The 17,308-nt window shown below is 43.6% G+C and overlaps 1 non-coding gene and 1 pseudogene across 1 annotated transcript; both read left to right on the top strand.

Annotated features, from left to right (window-relative positions):
* The first annotated feature begins 12,277 nt into the window (after positions 1–12,277).
* LOC106734838 (partner and localizer of BRCA2-like) overlaps positions 12,278–17,308 on the top strand; it is a 7,111-nt pseudogene continuing 2,080 nt past the window's right edge.
* LOC114007764 (U6 spliceosomal RNA) lies at positions 15,451–15,556 on the top strand. The gene has a single exon (XR_003549345.1). It is a non-coding gene; the product is annotated as a U6 spliceosomal RNA (small nuclear RNA).

Below are 17,308 nucleotides of genomic sequence, written 5' to 3'. Positions count from 1 at the left end.
TTTTCTTGTAGGATTTCATGGAATAGATTATCAATGCCCTTATGGGTCTCTTCACCTTCTGGAATGCCAGTTATCCGGATATTTGGACGTTTGATGGTATCCAGTACTTCTCGCATATTATTCTCAAATTTTTGTGCCATTTTCTCAGTCTTCGTGGTGGATTTTTCTAGGCCAGCTATTTTCTCTTCTACATCTGAGATTCTGTTTTCTGAATGATCTAGTCTGCTTTTAATACTTTCAAGGGAGATTTTGACTTCATCTCTAGCAGTTCCGTTTGAGTCTTTTGTAAAGTGTGTAATTCCTCTTTTAGATCTTGCAAGAATTTCCTCATCTCCTGGAACTTGTCAACTTCTTTCTCCTTTCTCTTTAGCAGTTCATTATCTCTCTTCTCTTCCATCTCTGTTAGCTTCGACATTATGAATGTTCTAAATTCCTTATCAGACATTTCCATGATTTTCACCGAACTGCTTGTGGATGAAGAAGAGTTAGTTACTCTTTTCCCTTGGAGGAGAGGTATTTTCTTGTTTTCCCATATTTCTCGTTATCTGGTGGTGATTTCTTGTCATCTGATGGATGTTGTGTTTCTTTCAAATTCCTGAAATTCAGCCGCTAGCTCGTTTGTTGGAGGCTGAATTATCAGTAGAAAATCTTCATTCCCTGAAAAATCTAGTTCGCTGGAGCCATGTGGAACCTTCTTCTGAAGGCCTGGCTTCTTCTCTGTGGTACTATTACTATTTTCATTCTACAGATGAGATAATGAAGGCCTCAAGAAGTTAATAAAGTATTAAGCATGGCAAGGTGCCTGGCATGTAGTAAGAACTGAGTATGTAATAGCTCTTTTTAGTGTCATATTTGTCAGCATGAATTTTCATAATCATGGGAACCAGCAGTTAGCGTAATGGCTATGTCGCTGGATTCCCACGTAGTCGACCACTGTTCGCGTCCCGGACCCAGTGGCTTAGAACTCACGCAAGGCGCGTGTGTGTGCGTGCCCAAGATCCCGAGAGGAGAATGAAGAAAAAGGGATTGTGGTGTGACCATCCCCCCGGGGCGTGATTTCTCACTTTCTATCTCTATGTCTCTGTCTGTCTGGCGAGTGCACCCGCCCTATAGTGAAAACCTCTCAAAAAAAAAAATTCATAATCATTAAAGAAGTAGTCAAATGAATAAAACCATTTTTAACTTATTTTATTTAACTTGTATTTATTTATTTATTCATTTTAATTTTGACCAGAGAGGGTCAGAGAGAGAGAGAGAGAGGGAAAGTGAGAAAGGAAGACACTAGGTCTGGGACTCAAACTGCGGTCAGCCACGTGGGAGTCCAGTGCCCTTAACCACCACTCCACCTGTCGGCTCCAGAATAAAAGTATTAATACATTTACTAGAGGTGTGATTTTAGGCCACTTTCTTGGATGAACTATTAGAGAGTTGGAAAGGGACCAGGTCCTTGGCAATATTTTTCCAAGTGCTGAATCAGGCCTTAACTGGGTAAGAGTACTCTGGACCTAAAATTGTTATTGTTTGAGCCAAGTTGAATGGGGTTTGCCATTGGAACCAAAAACATCCTGATTAATCCTTATTCACTTGTTCATTCATCAGATATTGGGTACTTAGTGCATGCAAAGCATGGTATTATAATAGCAAATAAGACTCTCAAAAGCCCTGTCCTCGTGGAGTCTACATTCTGGTGGACAAGATGAGTGATAAGTAAATATTGGTAATAAGAGCTCCAAAAACCAAGGATTGGATGGATAGGGAGTAATCAGAGGTGCTGTTTAGATGGAGGGGTTAAGGAAGATAACCTTTCAGGAAAACGTTAATGGAAGATGGATTGACAAAAAGGAAGGAAGCAATTGTGTGCTTATTTGGGAAGGAAAGGCATTTCAGGTTGGAAAAAACTGCAAGTTTGGGACCAGCAGTTAGTGTAATGGCTATGTCGCTGGACTCCCACGTAGCAGACTGTGGTTCACGTCCCGGACCCGGTGGCTTAAAACTCATGCCGGGCACGTGTGCGTGCGTGCCCAAGATCCCGAGAGGAGAATGGAGGGGAAGGGATTGCGGCGTGGCCATCCCCTCTGGGGGGTGATTTCTCGCTTTCTAGCTCTCTGTCTCTCTGTCTGTCTGGCGAGCGCATGCGCCCTATAGCAAAAACCTCTCCAAAAAAAAAAAGAAAAAGAAAAAACTGCAAGTTCAAAGGTCCTGGGGCATGCTTTGTGTGGTAGAGAAGCAAAAAGGATTGAACTGCACCAGTATGAACAAGGTAGAAGGGAAGGAGACAGGGCAAGCTCCTGCTGAGCCTGGTGAGCCTTGGTCAGGCTGTGGTAAGGTTTGCTGCTGAGTGAGCTGGAAGCAATCGGCATTTTAGGCTGACGTGGTATGATCTTACCTTTTGGATTCTCTGGCCACCATGTAGGTCCTAGGGTGGAAGCCAGACTTCTGTGACGAGGTTACTATGGTAATCAGCTGAGAAATGACAGTGACTTGGCCAAGAGATGGCAGGGAAAGTGAGATGTAGGATTTGGGATGTAATTGGAAGGGAGAATCAATAGAATCGGGGTGTGGTGTGGGAAGAGAGAGATGACAAGGACAGTTCTGGTTTTTAGCCTGAGCAGAGGAAGGAGGGAGTGCTCTGTGTGGAAGACTAAGAGACATCCTGGATATGCTGCACCTCCCAGTGGATCTGCGGAGGGCACAGTAGACTAGCCTTCACAGGTGAGGCCTGGGCTAACGATAGAAATTTGGGAATGGTTGGCATGTTGGTACTATTTCAGCCCAAGATGAAATCACTAAGAGAGGGGGGCATAGGAGGAAATGAGTTCTGAGAGTGAGAATGAAGAGTAAGTTGCAGCAATATCCAGATGAGAAATGATGGTGGCCGAGTCCAGGCAGGGTGGGAGTGAGTAATCACCAGGACTGGGTTCCTTTTGATGACAGAGCCCACAATGGATTGGTTGTACATATGATGGAAGGAAATGGACAAAGGGCTCAAGACATGGGACTGCAACTTGGCTTTCCTTCTTACTCTGGGGCTGTGGTCTCGGCTTCTCTTTGCATATGCTGTTTCCTCTGTCTGTAGGCAGCTGTACTGGCCCTGGGAGGACTTTTGTTCCAACTCTATGTGACCTTCTAACTCAGTTCCCCATAGCCTCTCTGTCCCCATTCTAAATTTTCCAGGCAGGAATTGGAGAGGTTTTTGTTATAGGGCGCATGCGCTCGCCAGACAGACAGACAGACATAGAGATAGAAAGCAAGAAATGACCCCCCAGGGGGGATGGCCACGTCACAATCCCTTCTCCTCCATTCTCCTCTCAGGATCTTGGGCACGCACGCACATGCGCCCGGTGTGAGTTTTAAGCCACCGGGTCCGGGACGCAAACCGTGGTTGAATACATGGGATTCCAGCGACATAGCCATTACGCTAACTGCTGGTCCCCCAGGCAGGAATTGGATTGCTGGCATCAGGTATCCAGCCCTCTTCAACCTGCTGTAGCTGGAGGGTGTCACAGCAATGTCTGTCTGCTGGGAAGGACTGTAGTCTGGGCAGGCACTCAAATACTCACAGTTCTGATGTGTTTCTTACTGTTAGCATATTGGGGGCATGTGAGTGTCTCTGTGGCAAGGTGGGGTAATGACTGGACCCTGTTTTGATATGTGGGTGGAACAGACCTTTGTGTTGCCATAGATGTGTCCTGAGTTGAACAGAGTGGGAAAGGGGTCCAGCCGAGAAGAATTGAGTGTCATGTTGGGAGTGTCCAAGCACAGCTCATGCCTACCCAGAGGTGTTCCCAGGGTGGGCAGAGAGCTCACATCAGTTATAACTTAAGGGAGACATGGGAGTGACTGAGATGGCCTCCACCCTGCCCTCATGGGGTACACAGTTCAATGGGGGTGACAGCCCCAACAGCAGTCAATGGTCAGGGCTGGGCTACAGAGACACAGGCAGCGGGGTAAAGGCTGGACTGGGGAGAAGCAGGGTGGGGAAGTGAAGGGAGGAGCCTGTAGCAACTCAGAGGCAGCCCCTGACCCATTCTAAGGTGTTCTGAAGGACTTCCTCACCTGAGGAGCACATGAGGTCTGAAGGAAGAGTCTAGCTGAAGGTAGTGAGGAACTCTACTGGTAACTACATGTAGCCAAGTCAGTACAGACTAAAACTTTTTTTGAACTTTTTTAATACTTTTAGATGTACAAAAAAGTTTCAACGATGATACAGAGATTCCCTATATGCCTACACCCAGATTCCCCTGATATTAGCATCTGACATAATTATGATACATTCATCAGATCTAAGAAATTAGCATTGATTAGAATTCTATTAAACTAGGACCAGTAGATGGCGTAATGGCTACGTGAGTGGACTTTCACATAGTCAACTGCAGTTTGAGTCCCAGACCTGGTGGCTTAAACTCACGCCAGGTGTGTGTGCATATGTGCCCAAGATCCCTAGAGGAGAATAGAGGAAAAGGGATTGCGGCGTGGCCATGCCCACTGTGGGGTGATTTCCCGCTTTCTGTCTCTTGTCTCTGTCTTTCTGGCAAACGCACGTGCCCTATAGCAAAAACCTCCCCCCAAAAAAGAGAATTCTGTTAAACTTCAGACTTTTCTCATAATTCACCCACTTTCCCACTAACATTCTTTTTCTGTTCCAGGATACAATCCAGGATACCATGTTGCATTTAGTCAAACCTTCGTCTCCTCTTATCTGTGACTGTTTCTCAGTCTTCCCTTGTTTTCCATTTCCTTGACAGTTTGAAAACTCTTGGTCAGGTATTTTGTAGCATATCCTTCAGTCCGGGTTTATCTGATACTTTTCTCATGGTTAGACTGCGATTGTAAGCTTTGGAAAGAATACCCACCAAGGTGATGTTAACCTTGACCACTTCATTATGGCAGTGTCTGTTATATTACTGTTTTCCTTTCAGCTGTTATATTACTGTTTTCCTTTTTCCTTGCCCTTTTCATTAGTTAGAAGTAAGTCACTAAATCCAGCATATACTCAAAGGGAGAGCAATCAAGCTTCAATTCCTAGAGGGAAAAATACCAAAGAATTTGGTCTTCATGTGTTAAAACTACCACAGTAATTAATAAATATGGGAAAGATACTTTGAGGCCATGCAAATGTCCTGTTTTTTTCTTAAGTTTTAACAACTGATTTTAGCATTCACTCATGGTTCTTGCCTGCAGTAATTACTACTGTGGTATTCTAAGGCTGCCCTTCTTTCTTCTTTTTTAATTTTTTTTCTTTTTTTGGAGAGGTTTTTTTAGCTATAGGGCACGTGCGCTTGCCAGAAAGACAGAGAGACAGAAAGCGAGAAATCACCCCCCGGGGGGATGGCCACGCCGCAATCCCTTCTCTTCCATTCTGCTCTCAGGATCTTGGGCACGCACGCACACGCACCCGGCGTGAGTTTAAGCCACCAGGCCCTAGACTCGAACCGCGGTCGACTACATGGGAGTCCAGCGACATAGCCATTACGCTAACTGCTGGTCCCTTCTTTTTTAATTTGTTGTAAGGCACATGCACTTACCAGAGAGACACAGAGAGAGAGAGAAAGTGAGAAATCACCCCCAGAGGGGACGACCATGCCACAATCCTTTCTCCTTCATTCCCCTCTCAGGGTTTTGGGTACACACACACATGCACCTGATGTTTTTCAAGCCACTAGGTCCAGGACTCGAACTGTACAGTTTGCATATGGAATACAACACCTAACCTCTATATCACCTGGCTGGCCCAAGGATGATTTTTTATTTTCCTCATTTCTTCTACATCTCATTTTTGGAATTTTCTATGGGAGAGTTGTCCCTTCTATTCCCATTTATTTTGTTACTCAATCAGTTTATATCAGTTTGGACTTATGGGTATTTTTTATTCTTAAAATTCTTATTTAATTTATTCTTATAACCCAATACTATTGTTATTTATTTATTTATTTGCTTAAGTTATGCCAGCCTCAGACATCAGGGCCCTTTCAGGTTAACTCCTGTTCTTTACTCTTTTTTTTCCCCCAGAATACCATCTTACTTTCCAAAACTGCAGGATGTTCCAGGTTCGTGTTGTATTCTTTCTTCTCCATCCCTGGAATGACCGACCAGTTTATTTATTGGAGAATGGTATTAGAAACTAAGGTCTAGGCACTGGGAGTCCTCATTCTTACAGGAGTATCACAGCTTCTATCATTGCCTCAGCTGACAGGCAATACAAGGAAGTGGACAGACTCGTGTATATACATGTCTCTATAGTTGTGTGTATGTATATGAAGAGATTTCAAAAAATTTGGAAAATGGAATCATGTATGAGTTTACTTCAGTGCAAAAAATTTTAGATCCTGGGGAGGGCCGGTGATATGATGGTTAAGGGCGCTGGACTCCCACGTGGTCGACTGTGGTTCGAAGTCCCAAACCTGGCAGCTTGCTTTCTCTCTTTCTCTCTCTGTCCTTCAATGGTCAAATTTAAATAAATAAATACATAAAGTTAAATAAAATAATTTTTTTTAATTTTCAGATCCCTGCAGTTTTTTTCATAATTTTCATTTTCCATGAACTTTCTAAAATCTATATGTATAAAAACGAACATGAGTTCATACTGCTCTCTCTGATATCTGGATCAGTTGAGCACCAGGGGATTCATTCTTTGCCTATTCAAAGGTAACACTTTTTTTTTTTAATTTTGTATAATTTTATAACTCTATAACAATAGAAGCAGTATGGTTTCAAATATATATATATATACATTTAGAGTGCAGACACTCGGTATATATTAAGTGGGGACATACAGTGCCTCTCCTTCATAGCATGGCTTGCTTCACTCAGCAGTAAATCTTCCATATTCATCCGCATTTGGGTTGTTTCCATGACTTAGCAATCGTGAAAAGTGCTGCAATAAACATCGATGTGCAAGCACTTTTTCGATTAAGTATTCTTCTGTCTTTTGGGTAGATACCAAGGAGTGGGATTGCTGGATCATATGGTAGTTGTATTTGTAGATTTTTGAGGAATCTCCAAATTGTTCTCCACAGTGGTTGGACCAATTTACATTCCCACTAGCAGTGTAAAAGAGTTCCCTTTTCACCGCACCCCCTCCAGCACTTATCATTTTTTGTTTTTTTAATCTTAGACATTCTGACTGGGGTTAGGTGATATCTCATTGTTGTTTTGATCTGCATATCTCTTACAATGAGAGATGTTGAGCATTTTTTCATATGCCTTTTAGCTATTCGTATGTCATCTTTAGAGAGTGGTTTTTTCAACTCATTCTCCCATCTTTTAATAGGATTGATTGTCTTTTTCTGGAACAGCTGCTTGAGTTCCTTGTGAATTCTGGTTATCAGTCCCTTGTCTGATGCATAGTTTACAAAAATATTTTCCCATTCTGAGGGCTGTCTGTTCACACTAATCACTGTGTCTTTTGCCATGCAGAAACTTCTTAGTCTGATGTAATCCCACTTGTCTATTTTAGGGATCATGGACTGTGCATTGGTAGTCTTATTTAAGAAGTTTTTCCCTACCCCAATGTCTCCCAGATTTTCCCCGGTGTTTTCCAGGAGCAGTTTTATAGTTTGTGGTCTTAGATTTAGATCTTTGATCTATCTTGACTTTATTTTTGTCAGAGGTGAGAGGTAGGGGTTCAGATTCATCTTTCTGCAAGTGGAGATCCAGTTTTGCCAGCACCACTTGCTGAAGAGGTTTTCTTGGTAACACTTTCTAGTGTTCATCTGATTGGTGCCTTGGCCACAACTGGCAGTGACTATTCATCTGTAAGCTCACTCTCCCCCTTGGTTTCTGGGAGTCTGCTGCCCTGATATTTCTATGCTTTGCTCCTTTGCAAGTTCCTCTGTTTTCACAAACTTTTTAAATGTGAAGGACTCTTTTCTCCCCTCTCAGCCACATGTCCTATCTTTCCCTCTTAGATGATCTGTTTCCTGTCTCTGGTGACACCCACTCTCTCCTTAGCCATGACATTTACTTTGAGCCTCAGACCAGGGGGAATCTTGATGCTTCCTGGACATGTAGTCCCCAAGTCGGTGTTCTCTGGGCCCCTGTCAGTAGCCATGTCCCAAATTCCAAACCTTCTCTCAGTCTTCTCAGCATGGTCTCTCCATACTCCAGGCTCCCAGACAGAGCCCTGGGATTTCTAGTTGCTGCCCTCACCCAGCCTGGCCCATCAACCTTAGCTGGTCCACTAAAATTTCTGGATCTCTCTCATAACCTGTCCCTTCTCCCTGTTTACTGCTATGCATTAGCCCAGCCCTGGCCTATTTCTCCTTGTCTTGACCTGGTCTCCACTTTGGGCTTCCAGCTTCCCATTTCATCCTTTAGCCCAGTTAAACATTGTGGGGAAGGAACCAGCAGATGGCATAATGGTTACGTTGCTGGACTCCCATGCAGTAGACCGTGGTTTGAGATCTGGATCCAGCAGCTTAAAACTCACACCGGACACGTGTGTGTGTATGCCCAAAATCCCAAGGGGAAAATGGAGGAGAAGGGATTGTGGCATGGCCATCCTCAAGGATACGTGAATTTTCACTTTCTCTGTCTCTATCTCCGTCTTTCCGGTGGACACACACACCATATAGCAAAAATCTCTTAAAGAAAAAAGAAAAAACTATTGTGGGGAGGCAAAAAAAAAATAAAAGATAACTAAACAAGAAAGTAAATTGCACTGTGTTTTAACTTATGGGAATAAAGGGCCGGCAGGTGGCATAGTATTTAAGGTGCTGGATTTCCACATGGCTGACTGCAGTTCGAGTCCTGGACCTGGCTGCTTGCTTTCTCACTTTCCCTTTCTCTGATCAAATTAAAAATTAATTATAACAACAAATAAAATTAAATAAGTAATTTTTTTTTAGAAGTTTTTGCTATAGGGCACGTGTGCTCACCAGAAAGAGAGGAACAGAGACAGCGAGAAATCACCCCCCAGAGGGTATGGCCATGCCACAATCCCTTCTCCATTCTCCTCTCAGGATCTTGGGCATGCACGCACACGTGCCCAGTGTAAGCCACTGGGTTCAGGACTTGAATCGCAGTCAAGTACATAAGAGTCCAGTGACTTAGCCATTGCACCAACTGCTGGTCCCAAATAATTATTTTTAAAAACAAAAAAGAGAGGGAAAAAAAGGCTTTAAGGAATCACTTTCTTCCCTGAAAACTTCTATAGTGGATAGGAAGAAATTAGAGGTATATTTCTCTTTGACTGTGACCATCCACCCTGGGGGGTGATTTCTCACTTTCTGTCTCTATGTCTCTCTCTGTCTGTCTGGCGAGCGTACGCACCCTATAGCAAAAACCTCTCCAAAAAAAAAAGAGAGAGAGACAGAGGGAAAGTGAGAAATTACCCCTCAGGAGGTTTCTCCTCTTGAGATTTTGGGCACACACACACATGTGCCCAATGTGATTCTCAAGCCACCAGGTCCAGGACTCAAACCACAGCTGGCCATGTGGGAGTCCAGCGCCTTCACCATACCACCTACTAATCCCACATGTTGCAGTTTTAAATCTCACCACTGCGTGCTTTAGTAATACCTGCCAGTGTTTGCATAGTGCCCTCCTTATGCCAACCACTGTTCCAAGCCTTTTACATTTATTATTAGTTCAGTAATCCTTATACAGTAGGCCTCAGGAAGTAGCTACTGGCTTGCTTTCTTTTTTTCTTTTTTTTTCTTTTTGTGAGAAGTTTTTGTTATAGGGCTCATGCACTTGCCAGAAAGAGACTGACAGACAGATAGAAAGCAAGAAATCACCCCCCGGGGGCATGGCCACACCGCAATCCCTTCTCCTCCATTCTCCTCCCGGGATCTTGGGCACACATGCACACATGCCCGATGTGAGTTTAAGCCACTGATTCTGAAGCTCAAACTGCAGTTGACTACATGGGAGTCCAGGAACTTAGCCATTACTCCATCTGCTAGTCCCTCTTTTTTATTTTTTTAAATAATTATTTATTTAATTAATTCCATTTGTTGTTATTTATTTTTTAATTTGACCAGAGAGAGAGCAAAGGGAAGTGCGAAAGCAAGCTGCTAGGTCCAAGATTTGAACTGCAGTTGGCCATGTAGGAATCCAGTGCCTTTTACCACCATGCCACCTGCCGGCCCCATGTAGCTACTGTTTTCCTCCCAGCTTGTCAGTGAGACATTCAGTGTTTAAGTCAATCACTTCAATTCTCATAGCTAATAAGTGGTCACAGTTGTATCTGTGCCTAGGAGTTCTAGTTAACCATCATCCTCTTAGACTCTGTTTTTTTCCCAAATTTTACTATAGGTATGTATGCATACTGGAGAAAGAAAGTGAAAAATCAGTCCAGATGGGGAATAGACACTCATGTTCCTGGTGTATTTTTCAAGCTGCTAGGTCCAGGACTCAAACTGCAGTTTGTCATGTGGCATCCAGTCGCACTAACCACCACACCACTGACTGGCCCCTTGACTCCTTTTTTTTTTTTTTTGGGTTGGGGGGAGGAGTGATAGGGGGTTTTCCATAGAGCACATTTACTTGCTGGAGAAAGACAGAGGGAAAATAAGGAATCACAATCACCTCTCCATTTTCCTCTCAGGATTTTGGGTACACACACACCCTGATGTACCCAGCATAATTTTCAAGTCACCAGGTTCAGGACTCGAACCATCGCTGGCCGTGTGGGAGTTCAGTGCCTTCCATACCCTCTGGCCCCCCTTGACTCCATTCTTAAAGGAATTCTAATTCTGATCTTGTGGTTTCTTCATTTTGGAAAAGGGGCTTAAATTACTTTCATCTCTAGCTAATGAAATCCTTTCAGGGGCCAGCAAGTGGTGTGGTGGTTAAAGGCACTGGATTCCCACATGACCAATCGTGGCTCAAGTCCTGGACCTGGAGGCTTGTTCTCTTGCTCTCCCTTTCTTTCTCACTCTCTCTGGTCAAACTTTAAAAATAAATAAATAAATACATAATTCTTTAGTTAAAAATCTTTGGGACTAGCAGTTAGCGTGATGGCTATGTCACTGAACTCCCACGTAGTCGACTGTGGTTCGAGTCCTGGACCCAGTGGCTTAAACTCAACACTGGGCATGTGTGCGTGTGTGCCCAAGATCCTGAGGGGAGAATGGAGGAGAAGGAATTGCGACGTGGCCATCCCCCCGGGGCCTGATTTCTCGCTTTCTATCTCTCTGTCTCTCTCTGTCTTTCTGGAGAACACACGTACCCTATAGCAAAAACCTCTCAAAAAAAAACCTCTTTAATATCTCCCAATAATTTGTAAAGGAAAATACTTTAAACTTTTCCTTAGAGAAATTTTTTTAAAGAATTATTGTATTTAACTTTATTTTAATTTGACCAGAGAGCAGGGAAGAGAGAGAGAGAGAAAGTGAGAATGCAGGCCGCCAGGTTCAGGACTTAAACCATGGTCACCCATGTGGGAGTCCAGTGCCCTTAACCACCATTCCACCTGCCATCCCTTCCCTTGGGGACATTTTTTAAGAGAGATTTTTGCTATAGGGCACATGTGCTCGCTGGAGAGGCAGAGACAGAGAGACGGAAAGTGAAACCTTACCCCCCCAGGGAGGATGAGACCATGCCACAACCCCTTCTCCATTCCCCTCTCAGGATCTTGGGCATGCACACACATGTACCTGGAGTGAAGTTTTTTTGTTTTTTTTTTTTTTTTTTGTAGAAGTTTTTGCTATAGGGTGCGTGCACTCGCCCAAAAGACAGAGACAGAGAGATGGAAAGCAAGAAATCACCCCCCGGGGGGATGGCCACGCTGCAATCCCTTCTCCTCTCAAGATCTTGGGCACGCACGCATGCACACGCACCTGGTGTGAGTTTAAGACATCAGGTCCGGGACTTGAACCGCAGTTGACTACATGAGAGTCCAGCGACACAGCCATTATGCCAACTGCTGATATAAATTAACAAAGAAAAGACCAAATCCCCATTCAAGAGATGTACCATCAGCAGAGGGCAAATCCCAAGAGAGGAGCAATAGGGCAGCTTCAGAAGGCCAATGCCAGAGAGGCAGAAGAGACCTACAGCATGACCAATCCATCCCAAGAGCACTTAAAGAGGTACAAGATGCTGCACTGATACCAGGGCACATCAAAACAAGGCTCTAAAGCTGGCCTCCCAGTACAGTTCAAGTGTGTTGTAAAATGTGCATGACCCACATCTTCCTACTCACTTATTAACTCAGTGGATTCACTGACTCTGTGCCAGGTTCTGGAGATGATGTGGTAACTAAGACAGTCTGGTCTCCATCCTCTTGGATTTATCAGTTTAAAATGGAGACAGACACATAGATGCTGACATCATGGATGGCTGGTGCTGGGGTGAGAACCCAAGGAACTGTGGAAGCCCAGAAGTGGTACTCGACTCGCCTTGGGGGATAAAGAAAGGCTTTGTGGAGGAGGCAACATTTTTTTGTTTTTTTGCTTTTGTTTTTTTTTTTTTGAGAGGTTTTTGCTATAGGGCTCGTGCACTCGCCAGAAAGACAGAGAGAGACAGAGAGATAGAAAGCGAGAAATCACCGCCCCCAGGGGGGGATGGCCACACCGCAATCCCTTCTCCATTCTCCTCTCAGGATCTTGGGCACGCACGCACACGTGCCCAGTGTGAGTTTAAGCCACCGGGTCCAGGACTCAAACCGCGGTCAACTACATGGGAGTTCAGCAACATAACCATTATGCTAACTGCTGGTCCCAACATTTTTTTGTTTCTTTAGAGAGATTTTTGTGGAACCAGCAGATGGAGTAATGGTTACATTGCTGGACTTCCATGTAGTTAACTGCGGTTAGAGTCTTGAACCCAGCAGCTTAAAACTCACACTAGGTGTGTGTGCATGCATACCCAGAATCTGGATGGGAGAATGGACAAGGGTTTGCCACGTGGCCATCCCCCCCGGGGGGTAATTTCTTGCGTTCTATCTGTCTCTCCAGCAAGCACGTATGTCCTATAGCAAATATCTTTGAAAAAGAAAAGAGACAGAGGTACAAAAAGCAAGAAATCACTTCCTGGGGCAAGGGAGGGGGGTGGAGAATGGCCATGCTGCAATCCCTTCTCCTCCATTCTCCCCTTGAGAGTCTGGGCACACATGCACATGCCTGTGAGTTTTAAGGCGGGGCTTGAAACATGGTCGACTACATGGGAGTGCAGCAATGTAACCATTACACCATCTGCTGGTCCCAAGGAAGGAACATCTCAATTGAGACCTCAAGGTACACAGACTTCCATGCGAGGAAAAGGGTGAGAGAAAGAAGGTTGTTCCAGAAAGAGGGAAAAGCATGATCCAATAGAAATGATGCTAGCCATAGATGACATAGATGAGAGCTGCAAATGCTTTTTTTTTTTTTTTTTTCTTTTTTTAGTTTTTGCTGTAGGGTGCATGCACTATCTGAAGGAGACAGAGGGAAAGTGAAAAATCATTCCCTGGGTGTATGGCCACACTGCAATCCTTCTTCATTCTCCTCTAGGGATTTTGGGTCTGCACAGCCCAGCATGATTTTTAAGCTGCTGGGTCTGGGACTTGAACAGCGGTTAGCCATGTGGGAGTCCAGTGCTTCAACCACCACACCATCTGCTGGCCCCACAAATGCATTTAAAAATTTTCTAGTAGCCATATTTAAAAACAAAGAGAAAGATTAAATTAATTTTAATATATTTTAATAAACCTGAAATATCAAACATATTACCATATCAATATGTAATCAATATAAAAAAATGTACAAAGTCTTAGAAATCTGGTGGGAATTTCACACTTACAGCTCCGTTTACACCAGCCATATTTCAAGTGTTCAACAGCTGGTGTGAACAGCACACCAAGGCCCTTGCTACTCAAAGCATTGGGATCGCCTGGGAGCTTGTTAGAAATGCAAATCCCAGGTTCCTTCTCAGACCCACTGAAGCAGAATATGCATTTTAGCAGATCCCAGAGGATTCATATGCACATTAAAGTTTGGTGAAAATGGGTCTGATTCTGCATGAAATACTTCTGTGACTTCCTATTGCCCTCCTGACAAATACCCAGCTACTGAGCTTCACAACCATTCATTCACTTGGCATGTGGTTACTGAGCACCTACAGAGTGCCAGACCCTTTACTGGGTGATGGTGGGGACTGACCTTAATCCTGCCCTCCTGGAGCCCCCAGGCAATTAGTGAGTGCCCGAAATACTGTTCCATTCTGACTATGGGAAACATAACATGTTTTAGGTGAAGCTACAGCATGCAAGGAGTGTGCAAGGAGATCTGACCTGGTTTGCATGGAGAGGGATCCAGAAAATAACCCAAATAAGGGAAGAGGCCACGATCACGGCAAACTGCCACAAGTAGATTAAATGTCCTGCACCACAGGGGATGGGATTGTCAAGCAACCCCAGCCTGTCCATGGGCACTAAGATTGTTTTCAGGCTTTAGAGCAATAAGGCGAAGTGCCCAGAGGATAAGATTACAGGAAAGGAGCCAGGAGGTAGAGCTGGGTTGATAATATCACACCAGGGACTGCCTTGCCTGCATTTGGAAAAGGAGAAAGGAGAACTAGGAAGGAGGTCAACTTGCCAACAGGGGAATGACCTGGGACGAGAAACTGCAGGTTTTAATAAAACATATCTGAATTTGCTTTAAAATATTGATAATTGAGTGGGGAAGAAAAACATACAGGATATGGATGAAACAAGAATGGCCACGTGCTAGTAACTACTGAAGGAAGGTGATGGAAACTTGGGAGTTCATTAGATTTTTATGTATGGCACTAAATTTTGGGCCAGCAGATGGTGTAATGGTTACATCAGTAGACTTCCATGTAGTCAACTGCAGTTCAAATCCTGGATCCTGCAGCTTAAAACTCACGCCAGGGGGACCAGTACTTAGCGTAATGGCTATGTCACTGAACTCCCATGTAGTCGACCGCAGTTCAAGTCCCGGACCCTCTGTCTTTCTGGCGAGTGCACACACCCTATGGCAAAAACTTCTCAAAAAAATTTTTTTGTATGTGCTTCTGATACAACATAGATTTTTTTTTTAAGTTTACCAGGGGATACATGTACTCACCAGAGAGACAAAAAAAGAGGGAAAGAAATAAAGCACTCACCAAAGGAGCAAGATCACACTGCAGCCCCTTCTCTTCCATTTCTTCATATTGTTGGGATTGAGGGTGTGCGCGCACACCTGGCATGTCAGGCTTCCAGATTCAGGACTCAAACTACACAGCCTGTCATGTGAGATCTGTCTCCCTTAACCACCAGTCCTCTAGGCTGGCTCACAAATCAATTTCGATAGTTCCCACTCCCCTCCCCCCAGATTTCCCTTATTATTTTCTTTCTTTTTCCCGATTGCGTAGATTTAAATAAAGTCATTAAAAATAGTCTGTTGGTCTTTTCCTTTGTGATTTCTCTATTGCTTCTATAGCTTTTATTTTGTTTTTCGCTATAGGATGCATGCACTCAATTGAGAGGGACGGGTTGGGGGCAGTGAGAAGTGTCACCTCCCAGTGCTCACTTCGCAGCACATATTATAAAATTGGAACAATACAGAGAAAATTAGCATGGCCCCTGCGCAAGGATGATACGCAAATTCGTGAAGCGTTCCATATTTTTTATGCATATTAGGCTAAGTGTTCCACTTTGAAAGCATGAGAGTGTCTAGGTCTTTGAATAGTATATGTCATTTCTGGGAAATGTATCTGGAAACTTAAGTATTGGCTTTCTACAAACAACTGGTCCTCTTGTTTTAAACAGAAGAAATGCATGGTGAAATAGTTTCATGATTTGTTTGGCATTATAGGAAGCAAGATGGTGCTGAGTTTTTGTTTTTGGTTTTTTGTGTTTTTTTAATGGTTATATAAGCAAAGCTGAACTGTGTATCTTCATTCAGGAATATGTATTAAGATTATGGAATGGGTGTTAAGACTATTGGTAGGGGAGAAAGTAGGTTTGGTTAAATGGATCTCTTATGACCCTATTATGATCTGTCCCTTCCTTGAAAGTTTTTGAAAGGTGGAAAAATCATTTTGTTGCATTTTCCCATTCTTGTTTTTAAAATTAAGAACATATCCCAAGCCCTATAAATGGCTTGTACTGAAATTTTACATTTGAATTAAAGATTGTTAAATACAGAAAGAAAGGAAAAAAAAAAAAAGGTGTCACCTCCCAGGGGGGATGGATCTTGATAGTGAATATCCTGAGTGAAAACTGAAAGGGAGCTTTCCAAAAGGCCCAATCAGAAGACAAGGCTTATAATATAATTTAGACTCAAAAGTTTCAGAAAACCATTCCTTTACATTCTACTTGTCAAGTAAGCTACTAAGAGAAATTTGGATTCAAGGGGAGGCAAGCCAACTATTTAATTTTTGTTTAATTGCCAGCAGGTATATGCATTCATCCAAAGAGACACAGAGAGTAAAATAAAGCAGCTCCCAATGAGGCAGAGTCATGCTGCTATCCCTTCTCCACTTCTACTTCCTGTCAGGATTTGGAACACATATACACATGTCTGGCATGTTTTTTAAGCCACTGGGTTGGGCATTCAAATGGTGGTCAGCCATGTAGGATCTGGCTCCCTTAACCACTAGGCTGCAGGGCTGACTCAGGTCAACCATCTCTTGAGGGAGGAGCCACACCAAGTATCTGTTCACACTGACTTTCCGTAGTTGGTTATGACATCACCAGCAACTGCCTAGTATAGACTCCTTTTCTGGCTTTCCTCTCTCCATGGTGCCATCCACTCTCAGGGTTCTTGTCTGGAACCTTCATCTGGCATCAAGTCTTCTGTTGGGGGTTCCAGAGATGGCTTAAGTTTCATGCCCCTGTGTTATATCATGGCTTTTCTCTGATATCCTTCAGCTTTGAAAATCAGCATTTCTTGTTAAGTAAACATTTTATCATAAATCACATCATAAAGTGTACAAATCATAAGTTTACTGTGCAGTTAAATAGATTTTCACACCCACTAATGGCTGAGGATTATCAAGATGATTAAAACAGGTGGTTGCTGGCCTCACAGTCTAGTGGTTAAAGGAGCTGGGTCCCACATAGCTAACTGCAGTTCAAATCCCAGTCATGGTGGCTTGGAAAACACACTGGGTACAAGTATGTGCATTCCCCAAATCCTGACATGATGGATAAATGTAGGAGAAGGGATTGCAGTGTGACCATGTCACACTGGGAGGTGCTCTCTCACCCCCCTCTCTTTGGTGAGTGTATACACCCTTTGGCAATTGAAAAAAAAAAAAAAAAAAAAAGAAGAATAAGAAGAAGAAAGGCTTGTCGTTGTGGAATTCACAGTCAGTCATAGAATAGTCTCAGAAGAGAGTTCTGATTTTCTTAGATTTTTCAAGTCAAACATTTGAG

The sequence above is a fragment of the Tupaia chinensis genome, unplaced genomic scaffold (assembly GCF_000334495.1).
Source record: "Tupaia chinensis unplaced genomic scaffold, TupChi_1.0 Scaffold000037_13, whole genome shotgun sequence".
Lineage (NCBI taxonomy): Eukaryota > Metazoa > Chordata > Mammalia > Scandentia > Tupaiidae > Tupaia > Tupaia belangeri.
The sequence above is the reverse complement of the archived record's forward strand: the minus strand, read 5'-3'. Positions and strand labels throughout refer to the sequence as shown.